General features: G+C 45.6%; 1 pseudogene; it reads right to left on the reverse strand.

The window, feature by feature from the left end:
- Positions 1 to 1,089: 1,089 nt before the first annotated feature.
- On the reverse strand, positions 1,090 to 19,641 carry LOC137349339 (zinc finger protein 850-like; annotated as a pseudogene).
- Between the last annotated feature and the right edge of the window lie 1,317 nt (positions 19,642 to 20,958).

The following is a 20,958-nucleotide window of genomic DNA, read 5'->3' on the forward strand; positions in this document are numbered from 1 at the left end:
TCCATGAGCCTTGCACCAGGGAGGCAACATACTATCCTGGAATCACGACTGCGACATAGAAACGCCTATCTGTTCCCCTAACTATAGAATCCCCTATCACTATTGCTCTCTTGTCCTCTTTCCTCCCTCCCTGCACAGCTGAGCCACCCATGGTGCTCTGGTCATGACTCTCGCTGTACTCTCCAGAGGAACCCTCTCTCTCATCAGTATTCAGAATTGAATACTGGTTAGAAAGTGAGATGCCCCGTGGGGACTCCTGCACTACCTACCTTGACCTTCTTGTCTGTCTGGCAGCCACCCAGTCCCTCTCTGCCGGAGCTCTCTTAAGCTCCGGAGTGACTCCCTCCTGAAACATGATATCCACGTAGTTCTCTGCATCACGGACGCGCTACAGTGACTCCAGCGACCAGTCAAGTTCTGAAATCCGGAGCTCAAGCTTCAGCAGCCGGTGACACTTCCTGCAGATGTGTTTGTCCAGGACACATGGTGCGTCCGCGACTTCCCACATGCCACAGGAGGCACACTCCACTTGGTCAAGCTGCCCTGCCATTACTTAGCTTTACAAACTAACTATTGCTAATGTAATTAGTGGAATAACTCACCAGTTACTTGCTAATCAACTTATTCCCCTGTACCGTGGAGGCTGAACAGGCAGAAGAGAAAGACTGCAAAGAGCACCTCTTTCCCCCAGTCAGTAAAATCCCTCACACAACTCACAACCTGACTCTGTTCAAACAGCACTATTTGAATGAGTAATTATTAATAAATTACACTCATTAAAAAACTTTATTAGCACTAACCTTATCACGTACAAGGTAGCTACTTGAGAGTTTAAAAAAAAATTCCACCTAATTTTTAGGCTATTTACAGGCAATAACAGCTGTTTCTTACCTACCAATCCCATGATGTCACTGTTAGTTTATTTTTCCGCTTTGTAAACCCAGCGCTGGCCGACACAGACAGACTGAGAGAGAGAGAGACAGACTGAGAGAGAGAGAGACAGAGAGAGAGAGACTGCCACTGCCCTGGATCCGCCTCCCCGCAGGTCCACTGCCGACACTCTGGTCTGAGGTAGGTAAGGGCCTCGAGCCCCACTCTTTATTTCCAGAGGTCCTGCTCCAGATCAGCCTCCTCCCAGGTCATCCGCGGACTGCCACTGCTCCAGTCTAAGTTAGGTAAGGGCCTCGAGCCCCGCTCTTTATTTCTGCAGGTCCTGCTCCAGATCCAGCTCCACCTCCTCCCAGGTCCGCCGGAGTTCTGGTCTAAGGTAGGTAAGTGCCACGTGCCCCACTCTTTACTTCCACAGGTCCCGTTCCGGAAACGCCTCTTCCCAGGTCCACCGCCGACTGCCGCTGCTCTGGTCCTCGTTTCTTGCTTCCGGAGCAGCTGTGGTGCAGTCTTCTCTCTTGAGGTGTTCTGTTGACTGTAGGTGGTCTCTTCATCGAATCGGTGCATGCATTGATGTCTCTCAGCACCTGTCATTTACCCCTCCATCCCCAGTGGGTTTCCTCATTTCATGTTCGGTTACATTCCACTTTAACCCCTTGATTGGTCAGCAATGACTCACCTTCTATACGATCTCTTTTCTTGATTAATTTATAATAATTAGATTGTCCATATATGACCTCACCTTCCATATATTGATACATATATAAAGTATAACTATCCCCAAGCATAACAGCAACATCACTTAAAATCATTCTACTTTAAAGCATAGCGCCCCATGTGATTTGCAGCAGGCCATAACTTGCATAGATTCATCCAACAGACTAAACATGGCAGTTGTTGATCCCTTACTTTCTACAGAACTGGACAGGTCCAGACCCAGCAGTGACAAGACAGGACAGTCCCACTGGGAGGTGATATAAAGCCCAATTAAACTCAAATGTAGCATTTTCATTATTTAATTAATTTCACAATGAGACTCAGTGAATATTTTCCATTGGGTTACCTTTCAGCTGAAGGCAGGATAAAGGTTTTAACATCACCAATCACATCAATGTTGAATATATTGGACAGCCCTGGAAAACATTCCTCCAAATCCCTTTAACAGGATACTGATGAACTTTACATTCAGAAATGTAAATGTACAAGGAGATAATAGTATAATTTAGGTGGAGAGGGGTCTGTGATTACGAATCCATTTGAAAAGGGATCCTTCAACCAAAAATCTTTGAGAACCACTGCTGTCAATTTGATGTGCCCCGATGTACTCACTGTAATTCTCTGTAACTCTATATTACGATGTCTCTGACTCCTGACGTAGCTGGAAAGGATTTCACTATTTTCACCACAATGGTGCACCATCTTCTTTTCCGAAGATCTCTCAGCATTCAGGCTCAGATTGGGTTGGACACAGTGACAGCCAGGACGTCAAGATGGGAAACACTCAGCACCAGTCTGCAGTGTGCGATTCCATCCAAGGTAGAGCACAATCTTTTCAATATAATCAACTTTATTCCGGTGGTCGAGTCAGGTCAGGCACAGGACAAAATGAAAGGACTCGGGCCGGATGTGGTTCTATCGGGCACGGGTCGGGTTTAATTTGCAGACCCGAGCAGGCCTTTACTGTAAATCTATGCCCCCTGGTTATTGACCTCTCTGACAATGGAAATATCTACTTCCTATCAACTCTATCTCAGACCCTTATATTTTTATACACCTCAGCCTCCTCTGTTCCAAAGAAAACAACCCTAGCCTAACCAATCTTTCCTCACAGCTAAAATTCTCCAATCTTGGGCAACATCCTTTTAAATCTCCTCTGTACCCTCTCTAATACAATCACATTCTTCCTGTAATGTAGTGACCAGAACTGCACACAGTATTCCAGCTGTAGCCTAACCAGTGTTTTTTACAATTCCTGTATAATCTCCCTGCTCTTATATCCTGTGCCTCAGCTAAAGCAAGCTTTATGTATGCCTTCTTAACCACCTTACCTACCTGTCCAGCCACCTTCAGGAATTTGTGGACATGCACTCCAAGGTCCCTCTGTTCCTCTATACTTCTCCGTATCCTACCATTTATTGTGGATTCCCTTGCCTTTTTCACCCTCCCCAAATGCATTACCTCACACTTCTCCAGATTGAATTCCATTTGCCACTATCACAGAATTGTTTCAGCACAGAAGGAGGCCATTCGGTCCATCATGTCTGCACCAGATCTCCGAAAGAGCAAGTCAGCTAGTTCCATTCCCCCACCTTCTCCCCGTAACCCTTCAGATTCTTCCGTTTCATACAATAGTCTAATTTCCTTTTGAATGCTTCAATTGAACCTGCCTCCACCACATTCTCAGGCAGCACATTCCAGACTTTAACCACTTGCTGTGTGAAAAAGTTTTTTCTCATGTCGGTTCTGCTTCACTTCCCCATCACTTTAATCTGTGCCCTCTCATTCTTGATCCTTTCACGAGTGGGAACAGTTTCTCCCTGTCTACTCTGTCCAGACTCCTCATGATTTTCAATACCTCGATCAAATCACCTCTCAGCCTTCTCTTCTCCAAGGAAAACAGTCACAACTTCTCCAATCTATCTTCAGAACTGAAGTTCCTCATCCCTGGAACAATTCTTGTGAATCGTTTCTGTACTCTCTCCAATGCCCTCACATCTTTCTGAAAATATGGCACCCAGAACTGGCCGCAATTCTCCAGCTGAGGCCCAACTAGTGTTTTATACAAGTTCAACATAACCTCCTTGCTCTTGTCCTCTATGCCCCTATTAATAAATCCCAAGATACTGTATGCTTTATTAACGGCTTTTTCAATCAGTCCTGCCACTTTCAATGACTTATGCACATATACACTCAGGTCCCTCTGCTCCTGCACCCCATTTACAAGGGTACCCTTTATATTCTCTCTCCATGTTCTGCCTAACAAAATGAATAACCTCACATTTCATTGCATTGAACTGCCACCTCTCTGCCCATTCCACCAACTTGTCTCTGTCCTCTTGAAGTTCTACACTATCCTCCTCACAGTTGACAATGCTTCCAATTTTGTATCATCTGCAAACTTTGAAATTTTGCCCTGTACACCAAGGTCTGGGTCATGAATATATTTCAGGAAAAGCAAGCGTCCTGACACTGACTTCTGGGAAATCCACTACAAAGCTTCCTCCAGCTCAAAAAGCACCCATTAACCACTACACATTGTTTCCTATCCCTCAGCCAATTCCATATCCATGTTGTGACCGTCCCTTTTATTCCATGAGCTATAACTTTCCTCACAAGTCTGTTGTGTGGCACTGTATCAAATGCCTTTTGAAAGTCCATGTACACATCAACTGCATTGCCCTCATCAAAAAAAACAGCAAGTTAGTTAAACATGATTTTCCCTTCAGAAATTCATGCTGGCTTTCTTTAATTAACCCAGCTGCCTACCTGACCAGTCCATTGATATCTTCCAGCAGTCTACAGCTTTCTTCCTCAGTGTCAACCTCACGGCCACTTTTTGTCCCATCTGCAAACTTCTGAATTATGCCCCCTGCATTTAAGTCTAAATCATTGATTATATACCACAAAATGCAAGGGTCCTGGTACTGACACTGTGGAACCCTCACTGGGAACAGGCTTCCAGTCATGATTCAATTCAGATGGGAGGACCGAGTGAATCCCTCCCGACACTATGAGCTGGTGAACGGCCTCTCCCCAGTGTGAGTGCATTGGTTTATCTGTAGATCTGCTGTTCTTTTAAAACTCTTCTCAGTCAGAACATTTAAACGGCCTCTTCACAGTGTGAACTCGCTGGTGTCTCAGCAGGTGGGAGGAGTTAGCAAATCCCTTTCCACACTCAAAGCAGGTGAACGGCCATTCCCCAGTGTGAATACGCTGGTGTCTTAGCAGGATGGATAACCGAGTGAATCCCTTTCCACACTCAGAGCAGCTGAACGGCCTCTCTCCAGTGTGAACTCGCTGGTGTCTCAATAGATCGGATGATTCAGTGAATCCCTTGTCACACTCAAAGCAGATGAATGGCCTCTCCCCAGTGTGAACTCGCTGGTGTCTCAGCAGGTGGGATAACCGAGTGAATCCCTTTCCACACTCAGAGCAGTTGAACGGCCTCTCCCCAGTGTGAGTGTGTTGGTGCATCTGCAGATCTCTTTTCCCTTTAAAGCTCTTCTCACAATCAGAACACTTAAACGGCCTCTCCTCAGTGTGAACTCGCTGGTGTCTCAGCAAGTTGGATAAGTCAGTGAATCCCTTCCCACACTCAGAGCAGGTGAACGGTCTCTCCCCAGAGTGAACTAGCTGGTGTTTTAGCAGGATGGATGAGTCAGTGAATCCCTTCCCACATTCTGAGCAGGTGAATGGCCTCTCCACAGTGTGAAGCCGCTGGTGTCTCAGCAGGTTGGATGAGTCAGTGAATCCCTTCCCACATTCTGAGCAGTTGAACGGCCTCGCCCCAGTGTGAGTGCGTTGGTGTGTCTGTAGACCAGTTTTCCTTTTGAAGCTCTTCTCACAGTCAGAACATTTAAACGGCCTCTCCTCACTGTGAACTCGCTGGTGTCTCAGCAGGGTGGATGACCGACTGAATCCCTTCCCACACTCAGAGCAGGTGAATGGCCTCTCCCCAGTGTTACTGCGTTCATGAATTTCCAGCTGGGATGGGCGATTGAATCCGTTCCCACAGTCCCCACATTTCTCTGTGATGCGGGTGTCCTTGTGTCTCTCCAGGTTGGATGATCAGTTGAAGCCTTGTTTACACACAAAACAGTTCCTCCCAGCTGTAAATGGTGTGATGTGTTTTCAGGCTGTATCGCTGATTAAAGCTCTTTCCACAGTCAGTGCACTGGAACACTCTCACTCGGGTGTGTGTGTCTCGGTGTGTTTCCAGTCACACTGATGTTTGAAATATTTTCACACTCAGAATAGATAGAAATTTCTCCTTTCACATGCAAAGGCTGATGATATTCAGGTCCTTCAATTGAGTGACGCTGTCAGATTGGGACATTATTTTTCGCTTCACATTTCATCTGCAAATGCTCCCATTCTTGTACCCTTTAAAAGGAGTTTACAAAAGTCATCACTGTCAGGCAGGAAAGAAATTCACAACATTCTCCCCTCCTGCTTCCTGACCCAGGATGGTCATGCATGCACCCTGCTGCACATTCCTCTCCAATCTACCTCCCTTGACAGTCTCACATTGGAATTTGTTGGGCCTGAATGGACTCAAAAGTATTTGGGGTTAAACTCAGCAACTTCTCCTCCATCTGCACTCCAGCTCCAACTGATTTAACAGAAAAGACCCACAATCGAGGTCAGGGACCAACTTCCACATCCAACACCCACAGCGATACAAACGGGCTTTTAATTGGTCCGTCTTGTGTTTCTTGGCTCAGTTCTGTGAGCAACACCTGCATTAAAACTAAAGCAAAATACTGTGGATGCTGGAAATCTGAAATAAAAGGACAAACTGCTGGATCTACTCAGCAGGTCGCGCAGCATCTGTGCAGAGAGAAACAGAGTAAACATTTCAGGCACATCAAGCCGCCGGTGCCTGCAGCCTGGAACTCGGAGTGGGAGAAGGAGGAAGAATGAGGAGAGACAATATAGTCCAACACTCACAGCAACCTACAATCCACCGACATTACCGGGATAGGGAGACAGAGTTTAGAAACACTCAGCAACACGACTCCAGTGAAACATCCCAGGAGGAAAAGGGGGAGCAGTGTGTGTACCTGCCCTGATATCCCCCTCCCCAGGCCTGTCAGTCAAACCCCCCACTCCTCCCAGTCCACAGCTCAGCCTATCAGCTTCCTGCACCTTGAGCCAGCCCTGCCCAGGTGTGGCCCAGTCCAAGGGGAGTCTTTGTGGAACCGGGGAGGGGGGACCTCCTGCCCTGTGCTGTGTCCCAAATGGTTCCTCCCTCCCTCCCCTCCCCCAGGCCCCTTTATAACTGAGCTCAGTTTCCTTTAAAGTTTTCTCCTTTGATGTTACACTTTATTAATCTTTAATTCCTCCAAAAGAGCTGGAAATCTGGCGGCCGTTAACCCCGGGCCTGTCACCGGGAGAAGCCCCGCAGCTGCCGCCCCGCTCGGTACAGACGCGGCACTGAGGGCTTCTTATTGGGGGTGTTGAGGCCTACACCGAGTGTTTCTCAGGCCTCCCCACCCACCCGCCGGCTCCTTTCCTCTCCTGTACTCGGTGGTTTCTCACCCGCTGCGGATCTGAAACGACCGACTCCGTCCAGTCCAATACTCGCACTGCGCATGCTCCACCCTCTGTCGGAGGCGCGCGGAGGATTGTGGGCGGGAATCGGTTAACGGTCGCCGGCGTTGCCATGGCTGCGGGGGCGGAGCTTGGTAACGGCGCGCGCCGGCACAGGTGGAGCATCGAGCTGGAGCTGAGCAGCAGCAGGTGAGCGGCCAGGAGCAAGGCCGCGGAGAGAGCCTGGGGCTGGAGTGGGACCCGGGCTGGCCTCTCTCCTGGGGAGGTCACCACTCTGACTGGGGCCTCCTGAAACACGGGGATTTTAATGTCACAGTCTCTGAGGCAGAGGCAATGGGTGGGAGAAAACCTGGTTGATAATGACTGAGCTTGGATGGGTTTTGGTGTCTCCAGTGGGTGAGCTTCAGATTTTCCACCAGTCCCTTTGAGGAAAGGACTGGCTGCAACTTTTTACTCATTCATTCTTGGGATGTGGGCATCGCTGGTAAAACTGGTATTTATTACCGTCCCGAATCTCCCCTTGAGAAGGTGCTGGTGGTGGGCGGCCGCCTCCTTGAACTGGTTTCATACGACTGAGTGGCTCGTTCGGCCACTTCAGGGGCAGTTAATAGTCAATCATGTTAGTGTAAGACTTCAGTCACATGTACAGGCCCAGACCGGGTAAGGTCGGCAAGTTTCCATCTCTCGAGGGGCATTAACGAACCAATTTTACACCAATTGTGAAAAAGTGGACTATTTTGTCCTTTATCCCTTTACTGTTTGTGGGATCTTGCTGTGCACAGCTTGGACTGCCCATGTTATCTTACATTACAAGAGTGAATACACATTTTAAAGATGTTTAATTGACTGTAAACGCTGTGGAACGCCCCGAGGTCAGGAAAGGTGCTGTATAAATACACGGTCTTAGGTAATCCAGCAGCTTCATGGTCACTTCTACTGATAATCAGCTTTATTATTTCCAGATTTTGACTTGCAATTCTCAAATTGCCATGGCAGCATTCAAATTCTCGGCCCCTGGATTAATGTAACAGAACCACGAGTAACACCAAGTTCTGCTCAATTGAGTGCAATACAGTGTGTTTAACTCAGGAATTTGGTAAGTATGGGAACTTGAAGGGTTGATCTCTTTCTAAAGTCCAGTCAAGTTTTCATTTAGCATTTAACTTAACTTTAGCATTAAATTGTAGTATCTTTCATTCTTTGTCAATGGTAAACTCTCTACCTCAGAGTTGTGAAGGCTAGGTCACGAAATGTATTTGCGGAGGAGGTAGATAGATTTTTGAAATCACGGGGAGTCGAGGGTTAGTCAGAGCAGGCCCGAAAGAGAAGTTGAGGACTGGGACAGATCAGCCATGATGTTATTGAATGGCGAGGCAGGCTTGAGGGGCTGAATGGCCTACTCCTGCTCCTATTTCTTATGTTCTTATGTTTAAACAAGTTGCTTGCTTGTTTCAGCTGCAGTTAATTCTTTAGGTAGCTGGTTAGAACTGCTTCCCTAGTCAGCAGGGCCTGACTCAGGTCTCTGTAATTCTAGTGAGTATAAATACAGGAGGATAAAAGCAAAATACTGCAGATGCTGGAAATCTGAAACAAAAACAAAAAGTGCTGACAATACTCAGCAGGTCTAGCAGCATCTGTGTGGAGAGAAGCAGAGTTAACGTTTCAGGTCTGTGACCTTTCATCAGAACAGTTCTGATGTAATACCGCTATTCAAGAAAGGAGGAAAAGAGAAATCAGGGAACTGCAGGCCAGTGGGCCTGACATCAGTCGTCAGAAAAGTGCTGGAATTGATTAAGGAAATCTTAACAATGCACTTGGAAAAGCATAGTATGATTAGAACAAGTCAACATGTTTTTATGAAAGGGAAATCCTGTTTGACACATTGATTAGAGTCTTTTGAGGAGTAACTAGTCGGGTAGATAAAGGGAAACAGCAGATGTAATGTACTTGGATTTCCAAAAGGCATTCAATGAGGTGGTACACAAAAGGTTAATACACAAGATAAGGGCTCATGGAGTTGGGCGTGATATATTAGCATGGATAGAGGATTAGTTAATGGACAGGAACCAGAGAGTAGGGATAAATAAGGAATTTTCAGGTTGGCATGGTGTAACTAGTGGAATACCACAAGGATCAGTGCTGGGACCTCAGCTATTTACACTCTATATTAATTACTTAGATGAAGAGATATGGAGTAATATATCTAAGTTTGCTGACAATACAAAGCTAGGTGGAAATGCAAGCTGTGAGGAGAACACAGAGGCTGCAAAGAGATATGGACAGGTTAAATGAATGGACAACAAGATGGTAGATGGAATATAATGTGAGGAAGTGTAAAGTTATTCACACTTTGGTCGTAAGAATAGAAAAGCAGAATTTTTTAAAAAGGCATGAAACTTGTCACCATTAATGTTCAGAGAAACCAGGGTGTACTTGTACAAGGAACACAAAAAGTTAGCATGCAGTTCCCCTCCAAGCCACACACCATCCTGACTTGGAACGATATCATTGTTCCTTCACTGTCTCTGGGTCAAAATCATGGAATTCCCTTCCTAACAGCACTGTGGCTGTACCTATCTGTGGGAGAAGTTTTTGCTGAGCTTTGCTAATTGTTGCTTAACTTTGTAGAAACAGAAAAACAGGACGCAGCTTGTAGCTCACCTAACCAATGGTCATAAAATGTAGACATAGCAACTGACCACAATCAACTGTCTTTGGAAGAGACAGAGCTCATGATGGATTTTGGGGAAGTGAACGCAGACTGTTCGTTGCTGACTCTTCCGCTTTTATCATGTTTGTGCAACCTAGCCAGAAGTAACGGCCAGATATAGTATCTGGAGTGTGTACGTTGAATAGGGAACAATAGCTTGTTATGCTCGAACTAACGCTTTACTGACCTCGGACTTTGCAAAGGGTACAGAGCTGTAGGCGGTCCTGTGGTTGTCTTGTGGGTGCTAATCTAATTGTGAAAGTGTCTGTTCGGCATCTTTTATACTATATAAGTCCACGGCAATCTGTAGCTTTTGGAGTAGCACTGGACCGCCTTTAGGTAAGGTGTGTTTTCCCATGATATAATGCAATAAAGTGTTTATTCTCAACGTCTGAGTCCGGAGAATTTGTTCAACAATTGGGCATAATCTGGATTTCTCCAACACTACCCCACATGGACTGCAGCGGTTCAAGAAGGCATCTCACCACCACCTTCTCAAGGGCAATTAGGAATGGGCAATAAATGCTGGCATCGCCAATGATGCCCACATCCCATGAATGAATAAAAAAAAGATATAGCAAGCAATTAGGAAAGCAAATGACATGTTGGCCTTTATTGCAAAAAGGATGGTTGATGAGAATAAAGTCATCTTGCTACAATTGTATGGGGTTTTGGTGATACCACACTTGGAATACTGTGTGCCGTTTTGGTCTCCATATCTAAGAAAGGATAGACTTGCTCTGGGAGGCAGTACAGTGAAGGTTTACTAGATTGGTCCCTGGGATGAGAGGGTTGTCCTATAATGAGAGGCTGAGTAAATTGGGTCTATACTCTGTGGAGTTTAGCAGAATGAGGGGTGATCTCATTGACACATTCAAGATTCTGAAGGGGCTTGACAGTGTAGATACTGAGACATTGTTTCCCCTGGCTAGAACACAGGGGTAATAAAAACAAAGTTCAGGAAATACTCAGCAGGTCTGGCAGCATCTGTGGAGAGAGAAACAGAGTTAGAGTTTCAGGTCTGTGACCTTTCATCAGAACATTGCTCCCTATAAAGATGGTGGCCGTTAACCCCTGGCCTGTCACTGGGAGAAGCCCAAGAGCTGCCGCCCCACTTGGTGCAAATGCAGGACTGGCAGGTTCTTATTTGGGGTTAAGAGCATAAGAAATAGGAGCAGCAGTAGACTATATGGCCTGTCGTGTCTGCTCAGTCATTCAATATGATCATGGCTGATCTTGGGTTTCAATTCCACTTCCCTGCTCACTCCCCATATCCCTTGATTCCCTGAGAGACCAAAAATCTCTGTCTCAGCCTTAAATGTATTCATTGATGGATCATCCACAACCCTCTGAGGTAGAGAATTCCAAATATTCACAACCCTTTGAGTGAAAAAATGTCTCCTCATCTCAGTCCTAAATGATCAGTCATTATCCTGAAACAGTGCCTCCATGTTCTCGAATAAAAACAAAATACTGTGGATGCTGGGAATCTGAAATAAAAAACAAAGTGCTGGAAATACTGTATATGTCCGTGCTGGTTGGAAAAGAGCTGTACATCCTAATCCCACTTTCCAACTCTGTCCGTAGCCCTGTAGGTTACAGCACTTCGAGTGCAGATCCAGATATTTTTAAAATGTGATGAGGGTTTCTACCTCTACCACCCTTTCAAGCAGTGAGTTCCAGACCCCCTTCCATTTCCCGTTTAATCCTTCTGCTAATTACTTTAAATTGATGCCCCCTGACCTCTGTGGCAGGGGAAAAATATGTCCTTCCTATCCACTCTAACTGGGCCCTTCATAGTTCTGTACACCTCAATTAAATACCCCCACCCCACAGCCTCCCTTGTTTGAAAGAAAACAACCCCAGCCCATCCAGTCGTTCCTCATAGCTGAAATTCTCTATTTCTGGTGCATCTTCCTAAATCTCCTCTCTACTGCGATCACATCCTTCCTGTGACGTGACCAGTACTTGCTCCATCTGTGGTCTAACTCGTGCTTTATACAGTTCTAGCATGACCTCCCTGAACTTGTATTCTGTGCCTTGCTGATGGAGGTAAGCATCCCATATCCTTCTTAACCACCCTATCTACCTGTCCTGCTACCTTCAGGGATCTGTGGGAATGCACTCCAAGATCCCTCTATTCCTCTACACTTTTCAAGATGCCACCATTTATTGTGTATTCACTTGCCTTGTTTGCCCTCCCCAAATGCATTACTTCACTTTTCCAGATTGAATTCCATTTGCCATTTTCTGCCCACCTGACTAGTCCACTGATATCTTGCTGCAGACTCCAACTTCCTTCCTCACTGTCAACCGCACGGCCAATTTTTATATCATCTGTAAACTTCTGAATCATGCCCCCTATATTTAAGTCTAAATCATCGATACCTCCCACAAAAAGCAAGAGACCTAGTACTGAGCCCTGTGAAATCCCACTGGAAACAGCCTTCCAGTCACAAGACACCAGTCGACCATTAGCCTTTGCTTCCTGGCACTGAGACAATTTTGGATCCAACTGGCCACTTGTGTTGGATCCCATGGGCTCTTACTTTTCTGACCAGTCTGCCATGTGGGAACTGGTAGATATGGAGAGAATATTTCCAGTTGTGGGACAATCCAAAACCAGGGACCATAAATACAAGATAGTTACTCATAAATCCAACATCGGAATAAGGAGCAATGTATTTACTGTTTTATTTATTCATTTGTGGGATGTGGGCGTCGCTGGCAAGGCCAGCATCTGTTGCCCATCCCGAATTGCCCTTGAACTGAGTGGCTTGTCAGGCCATTTCAGAGGGCATTTTAAGGGTCAGCCACATTGCTGTGGGTCTGGAGTCACATGTCGGCCAGACCAGGTAAGGACAGCAGATTTCCTTCCTTAATGGACAATCGTGAACCTCGCTCCAGCAGCAAGTGCTTGTGGCAAAAAGCTGAGATGTTTCAAAAGGAAACTAGTCGAGCACGTGAGATTAAAAAGGTATAGACAGATCTGCTTAAAGGCTGAGGTAGATGGAATGGGAGTAAAAACACCGGTGCAGACTGGTTGGGCTGAATGGCCTGTTTCCATGTTGTATATTCTGTGTAAACTCCTTTTACAGGGTATTAGGGCAGGACTTGCAGATGGGAAGCTCAAACCAAATACTGTTTCAAGATCTGACCGTCATTCAATTCATCAGGACCTGAATATCATCGGACTTTGAATGCGGAAGGAGAAATGTTTGTCTCCTGTCTGGGAAAAGATTTCAAACATCAGCATGACTGGAAAAGCATCGAGAGACACACACCTGTGTGAGAGTGTTCCAGTGACTGACTGTGGAAATAGCTTTAACCAGTTACACAGCCTGAAAAAACATTGCATCATTCACAGAGGGGAGAAAACTGTCCACGTGTTGTGTGTGTGGACGAGGCTTCAACTGATCATCCAACCTGGAGAGACACAAGGACACCCACAGCATGGAGAAAACATGGGGGGGGGGATTGTGGGAAGGGATTCAATTACCCATCAAAGCTGGAAATTCATCGAAGCAGTCACACTGGGGAGAGGCTGTTCACTTGCTCTGGCCATGGGAAAGAATTCAGTGTTATCCAGTTTCCATATGCACATGCGAGTTCACACTGGAGAGAGGCCGTTCACCTACTCCATGTGTGGGAAAGAATTCACTCGTTCATCCCACCTGCTGAAACACCAGTGAGTTCACAAGTGACTGGAGTGGTTGGATTCTGCTGTTATTGCTGCTATTAATCATATCCAGGACTGAACTGTGTTCATTCTGACAGTTGGAGTTTTTCTTTTCTATTGCTATTAAACTCCAGCCCAGTTACAGGGATTATTAATATTCTGCAGAAATGTGAAATAAATCAGTTTTGTTTTAAACACAATGATACAATGGGCTGAATGGCCTCCTGTACAATAAATTTTCCATGTTTCTATTCCAATATTTGGGGTTTGTTTCTGTTGATGTTAATAACCCCTGTAACTGGGCTGAAGGTTAATATTCTGGATAGATTTGAAATATATCAGCTTTGTTTTAAACACATTGGTGTAGATTTTTGTCTCGAGTGTCAAGAGTCAACCACATTGCTGTGGGTCTGGAGTCACATGTAGGCCAGACCAGATAAGGACAGCAGATTTCCTTCCCTAAAGGACATGAGTGAGCTAAATGGGTTTTTACAACAATCGACAATGATTTCATGGCCATCATTAGACTAGTTTTTAATTCCAGATTGATTTATTGAATTGAAATTTCACCTTCTGCTGTGGTGGAATTCAAACCCATGTCTCCAGAGCAATACTTAGTTTCTGGTTACTAGTCCAGTGATAATACCACTACACCACTGCTTTTTTTAAATCCCAGGTTTATTTAATTGACTGAGTTTAAATCCCTGAACTGCTGTGGTGGGATTTGAATTCTTGTTTCTGCAACATTAGTCCAGGCCTCTAGATTGCTAGTTCAGTAACATAACCACTATGCTACAGCACCCCCACTATGATCCATCTCCTCCTATGAGGAGAGATCGAGGAAACTAGGCCTCTCTTCCCAGAATTAGGAAGAATTAAACAAGATCTGACTGAAACCTAAATTCTTAAGGGACTCGGCAGGGTAGATGCTGATAAAATGTTTCCCCTGTCTGGAGAATCTAGAACACCAGGTCGCAGGGATCAGCCATTTCGGACTGAAATGAGAAGCAATTTCCTCACTGAAAGGGTTGGGAATCTTTGGAATTGTCTACCCCAGGGAGCTGTGGATGCTCAGTCGTTAAGTATATTTAAGACAGAGATTGATAGATTTTTGGGAATTAAAGGTTATGGGGATAGTGCGGGTAGGGAGCTGAAGTAGAAGATCAGCCATGATTTTGGTGAATGGGAGAGCAAGGGCCAAATGGCCTCATCCAGCTCCTATTTCTTATGTTCATTAAACCTCAGTCCGGTTCCCCTCAAGCTGCTGAGTGAGTGAATTAAACTTTTCTTGACAAATCACCAAGCTACCAGACTACAAGTCATGTCCGAAACATCATTTATTGGTTAAAAACCACAACTTAGTTAAATCTGGGCACACAGACACTTTATGGACATGTAAATATAATCAGAGTTATCTAGTCGTTGAGCACTAATAGGGAGAGTATTTGACAAAACAAGTAACAAATGCAGGGGTGAGAGTGGACAAAAACAAAACGTCTGATTTTTTTGACCAGGAATCATGTAATTATAGCACTGTTATTGAAGCAAACTGGTTCAGTGATGGTAATTTTGTAAAATCGTAAAATCTCACATCGGTAATGAATAAAATTGCACTGTACTCAATACAATTTCATGAGACTGACCTGACAGCTGATAAATGGTCTTGTGAAAGTGAGCAGAAAGGCATGGCACTATGCTTAATGGGAAATATAGCCAAGTTAGGAATAGTAGCTTTGCTGAGCTTTGATTTTAAGTGGCAGAAACCACAATGAAATAGTTAAAAGTAAAGGCAGAGCGTGTGAGACTGTAAAGACTAGCCGACACTGGTAATTGCAAGGACATGTTCTTTATGGCCTGAGTGTATGACTCCCTCTGGTTTGGAACAAATGGACTCCTGTGAATCAAATGATGTCCATCCCTGTGTGAGTGATAAGAAGTGCTAGGCCCCTCTTATCTTCGTGAACTGCCACTACTTGATGTTGCTGCAGACGGCACGAAACACTCAGGAATGTAAACTTAATAGAGAAAGTAGGATGCGCCGCAATTACTTGTCACAAGGTAGAGACAGACTCATGATCCATGTAGGGAGTGAGACCAGCATGGTTATTGAGTACCTGTATCACAAACTTCACTTACTCTCGTGGACCAGACAGACTCTGGGTGGAGTCAGTGTTGTTGCAATAGAGTAAGTCAGCCGGCTAAATGCGCAAATAAAGTAATTGATTTTACCTACACATCCGACTCGGTATATTTACTGAACCAGACTGAAGGCAAAAAGAACTCAGATTCACAGTCTTATGGAGCTTCATGTTTTTAATGTCCTGCTTCTGCCTATTTATAACTTTCTCATGTAAAAGGTGTTCTGTGAAGATATGTCAAATTTAATGGAAAGCTATTGGCACGTTCTGGTACCTTGGTAAGTGATGTGGACAAATCAGTAGGTATATAAATTAATAAAAAGTAAACACTTATGAGACATTGACAATCCAGAAACTTGAACATAAGTGGGGTCAATGTTCTTATTTTGTGCTATGACAATCACCTGAATGATGCAGAAAGTAAAACCAGGTAGGGAGGATTGTATACCAGTTATACAGACTGTCCAATTTACTGTTCATTAACTTAAATGGACAGGAACATCACATAAATTCTGTTAGGAGCATGTGACACTCCTGATCCAATTTTCTTTCAGACAATTATTTACCTCCAAGCACAAAAGAGGCAAATAACCTTATTAACTTTCGCAAATGTGGTGCCTCTATAGATAGAATTGCTTGTTTTTAAATATCATGACTAATTGTTATAAAATCTGTCACATGATTCGAAACTAAAATAATCTTGTTTGCCGTGCAGATCTCATAATAATGAAAACTAATGAAAAATGTGATTTTCCTTTTCAAATGGTCCAAATATTATGCAATGTAAAAAGTGTCCCAGATCTTGCTAGTGACAGTGGAGAAGTAATGAGACTAGTGTTGAACCTCCAGGAAGCAATTCCTGCACTCCAGGTCCCACTACCGGGTAGGACATCCTGGCCATGTGCCCAAAGATCTGCAGGTTGTGAATCGGCCTATTCAGTGACCTGAAGACCCATGGCAGAAACTTTGAGTGGATGTCATCCTCAAATAGAGGGACAGCCGACGACAACGTCTACAGTAACAAGTTTGAGGTTCTGTTGCATCATCCCCAAATCAGGCTCAAATGTTTGGTAAAGGCCCTGTGACAATGCAGCAGGTCCAATAGACAGCTGTATATCCCAACAGTGCTGAACACTTCTGGCTCCTGTTCTACTGCATCAGTTGGTCCAGTGACAGCTGCATTTAACAGCAAGGTGAGCTGAAAATCATAACTATTGTGTTGGCTTGGAAAAAGGCAGCACTCTGTATATACATGTTCATACATGTACTGAGTACTGTGCCATCAGCCTCAGAAACCCAGTGACCATTTATAGTGACTGCAGAGAGCTCACACGATAGTTGTACTGCAGCCAATGCACAGCACTTGTGGTGCAGGACAGCCTTTTCCAGATAATCTTAAGCAATGCCAAAACACACATTGAAGAAAGATGGTCAGAGTTATACTCCTTGCCCTGCATCACTATAGTGTAAAAGACAGCTTCACACTGACTCCAGGTTTACAGTGTGACTGGGTCAGTAGACAGTGAAAATGGAGGTGAACAATGAATGGAATTCAGCCATACACCTGAGCAAACCAATAAGTGGAAATTCCAGATCACTTCAGTTGCTGCAAAGCACAGGACATATTAAGTTTATACAGTTCATGTTCACTGCAGGATGTTCACATTCAGTAACCAGTTTGTGCAGAGTTTTCAGAAATTATTTCAGACACACACTGCTGTGTAAATGGAAGCAAGTTTCAAATTCCTATTGACAGACCAATGTTTTTGCTGCAGACCAGCGACTTGCCAGCTACTGATCCTGCGCCATTAATTTTAAGCCATGTCAAATGAGCTGTCAGTTCTCAGCTTGTTTCTGCTAAGATATCCCCATGAAGACAAAAATAAACATTGGGAATTGGTCTGTGTATACACACACCTCCTTTTTGGCCATTTACAGAAGACTGATACACTGAAGTTGTGAAGGGGTTTGCAGTTCCATCCACTTGCTTTCCTGGTTAAAGTTCATTTCCACCAAGGTGGAAGGGTATAAAAAATAAAGACGACTTAAAAACTGGTTCAAAGACCTTTGGACAGCTTTGTGGCCATCTGGCGTTAAAAAAAAAAAAATCGGAACGGACAGTTCCAATTTATTTTGAAAACTGGTCTTTTGGTCAAGCTCGGAAAGGGAGAAGGGAGAAGAAAGGTGGATTTCCGAAACCCCAATGTCGGAAATTTGGCAGAAATCTCTCATCCCAAAGTTACTTGTGACCTCGCTGGTGTCTCAGAAGGTTGGATGACCGAGTGAATCCCTTCCCACACTCTGAGCAGGTGAACGGCCTCTCACCAGCGTGAACTCGCTGGTGTTTCAGCAGGGTGGATGACCGAGTGAATCCCTCCCCACACTCTGAGCAGGTGAATGGCCTCTCTGCAGTGTGAATGCGCTGGTGTCTCAGAAGGTTGGATGACTGAGTGAATCCCTTCCCACACTCGAAGCAGGTGAACGGCCTCTCTCCAGTGTGAACTCGCTGGTGTTTCAGCAGGGTGGATGACTGAGTGAATCTCTTCCCACACTCTGAGCAGGTGAATGGCCTCTCTGCAGTGTGAATGCGCTGGTGTTTCAGCAGGAGGCATGACTGAGTGAATCCCTTCCCACAGTCTGAGCAGGTGAACGGCCTCTCCCCAGTGTGAAGTCGCTGATGTGTCCGCAGGTGGGATACCTGAGTGAATCTCTTTTCACACTCTGAGCAGTTGAACGGCCTCTCCCCAGTGTGAACTCGCTGGTGTTTCAGCAGGGTGGATGACTGAGTGAATCCCTTCCCACAGTCTGAGCAGGTGAACGGCCTCTCACCAGTGTGAATGTGCTGGTGTGTTCGCAGGTCGGTTGAAGTATTGAACCCCTTCCCGCATTCTGAGCAGGGATACGGCCTCTCCCCAGTGTGAACTCGCTGGTGTGTCCGCAGGTGGGATGCTTGAGTGAATCTCTTCTCACACTCTGAGCAGTTGAACGGCCTCTCCCCAGTGTGAACTCGCTGGTGTTTCAGCAGGAGGAATGACTGAGTGAATCCCTTTCCACAGTCTGAGCAGGTGAACGGCCTCTCACCAGTGTGAACTCGCTGGTGCATCAGCAGGAGGAATGACCGAGTGAATCCCTTCCCACACTCTGAGCAGGTGAATGGCCTCTCCCCAGTGTGAATGTGCTGGTGTGTTCGCAGGTCAGTTGTAGTATTGAACCCCTTCCCGCATTCTGAGCAGGTATGCGGCCTCTCCCCAGTGTGAACTCGCTGGTGTGTCCGCAGGTGGGATACCTGAGTGAATCCCTTCCCACACTCTGAGCAGTTGAACGGCCTCTCCCCAGTGTGAATTCGCTGGTGAGTCAGCAGGGTGGATAAAGTAGTGAATCACTTCCCACACTCTGAGCAGGTGAACGGCCTCTCCCCAGTGTGAATTCGCTGGTGAATCAGCAGGGCAGATAAAGTAGTGAATCCCTTCCCACACTCTGAGCAGGTGAACGGCCTCTCCCCAGTGTGAATTCGCTGGTGAGTCAGCAGGTTGGATAACCGCGTGAATCCCTTCCCACACTCTGAGCAGGTGAACGATCTCTCCCCGGTGTGAACTGGTTGATGTTTCAGCAGGTCAGATGAAGTTGTGAATCCCTTCCCACACTCTGAGCAGGTGAATGGCCTCTCCCCATTGTGAACTGGCTGGTGAGTCAGCAGGGTGCATGAATCAGAAAATCTGTTCTCACACATGTCGCAGGTGAACAGCCTCTCCCCGATCTGAGCTCGATGGTGTGCAGTGAGTTCAGATGATTGCCTGATCCCAGTCCCGCAGTGAGAGCATCTGAATGGTCTCCCGTCAGTGTGAACATGTCGATGGGACATCAGTTCAGCAAAACTTTTCTAGCAATCCCCACAGAATGGACATTTACAAAGGTCTCTCCCCAGTGTGAACTCGCTGATGTGTCAGCAGGTAGGATCAATCAACAAGTCCCTTCCAACACACGGAGCAGGTGAACGGCCTCTCCAGGGTGTGACTGCGTGGATGAGTTTCCAGCTCAACTGGATAATTGCATCCCTTTCTACAGTCCCCATATTTCCATGGTTTCTTCCCAGTGTGACTGCACTTGTGGCTTGACAGGCCAGATGATCGGCTGAAACCTCGTCCACACACAACATGTGTACAGTTTCTCCCCACTGTGATCGCTGCTTTTTCCCCTCACATTCAAAATCCAGTGATATTCGGGTTACGATAAATTGGGCGACTCCTTCAGATCCTGATCTGACGTTTGATTTGCATTTCACGGCTGCAATTCCTCCCCTTCTAAAAGCCTGTGAATTTGATTGAAAACAGAAAAATAAGAGAGTGAGAGATCCCACAAAAACACAAAGGCAGGTTGTGAAATGGAGCTGAATGAATCTGGTAAATTATGGGGCCAGCACTAGGAAAAAGTGACCATGACAGTTGCTGGATTGACGTACAACCCCAACTGGTTCACTAACGTTCTTCAGGGAAGGGAACTTGCCAACTCATCTGGACCTACACAAGACTCTGCCCTCTATGGGAGCAAACAAAGATAGAGAGTCAGGGTAAGCTGGCAGGGGCAGGGAGAGGAGAGGTATTTATATATCTGCAATTCAACATAAAATCTGGCAGAACCTCACAAACCCTCAACTTCCATCATCTAGAAGGACCACCATCACCTCCAAGTTTCATTCCAAGTCACACACCTCCCTGACTTGTCTGACATCCAGTACTGGATGAACAGAAATTTCCTCCAATTAAATATTGGGAAGTCTGAAGCCATTGTCTTCAGTCTCTGTTACAAACTCCACTCCCGAGCCACCACCTCCATTTCTCTCCCTGGCAACTGTCTGAGGCTAAACCAGACCATTCATAACCTTGGTGTCATTTTTGACCCCAAGATGAGCTTCCGACTGCATATCGGTGCCATTGCTCAGACCACCTATCTCCACCTCAGTATCACCAGACTTCGCCACTGCCTCAGCTCATCTGCCTCTGAAACTAACATCCATGTATTTTGTTGGAGAAAATCCAGATTGTGCCCAATTGTTGAACAAATTCTCCGGACTCAGACGCTGAGAACAAACACTTTATTGCATGATATCATGGGGTAACACACCTTACCTAAAGGCGGTCCAGTGCTACTCCCAAGAGCTACAGATCGCCGTGGATTCATATAGTATAACAGAGGCAGAGCTAACAATTTCACAATTAGATAAACGCCCACAAGATGATCACAACACCGCCTACGTGACTGTGCACCATGCA

Source organism: Heterodontus francisci, chromosome 34 (genome assembly GCF_036365525.1).
Source record: "Heterodontus francisci isolate sHetFra1 chromosome 34, sHetFra1.hap1, whole genome shotgun sequence".
In the NCBI taxonomy this organism is placed as follows: Eukaryota; Metazoa; Chordata; class Chondrichthyes; order Heterodontiformes; family Heterodontidae; genus Heterodontus; species Heterodontus francisci.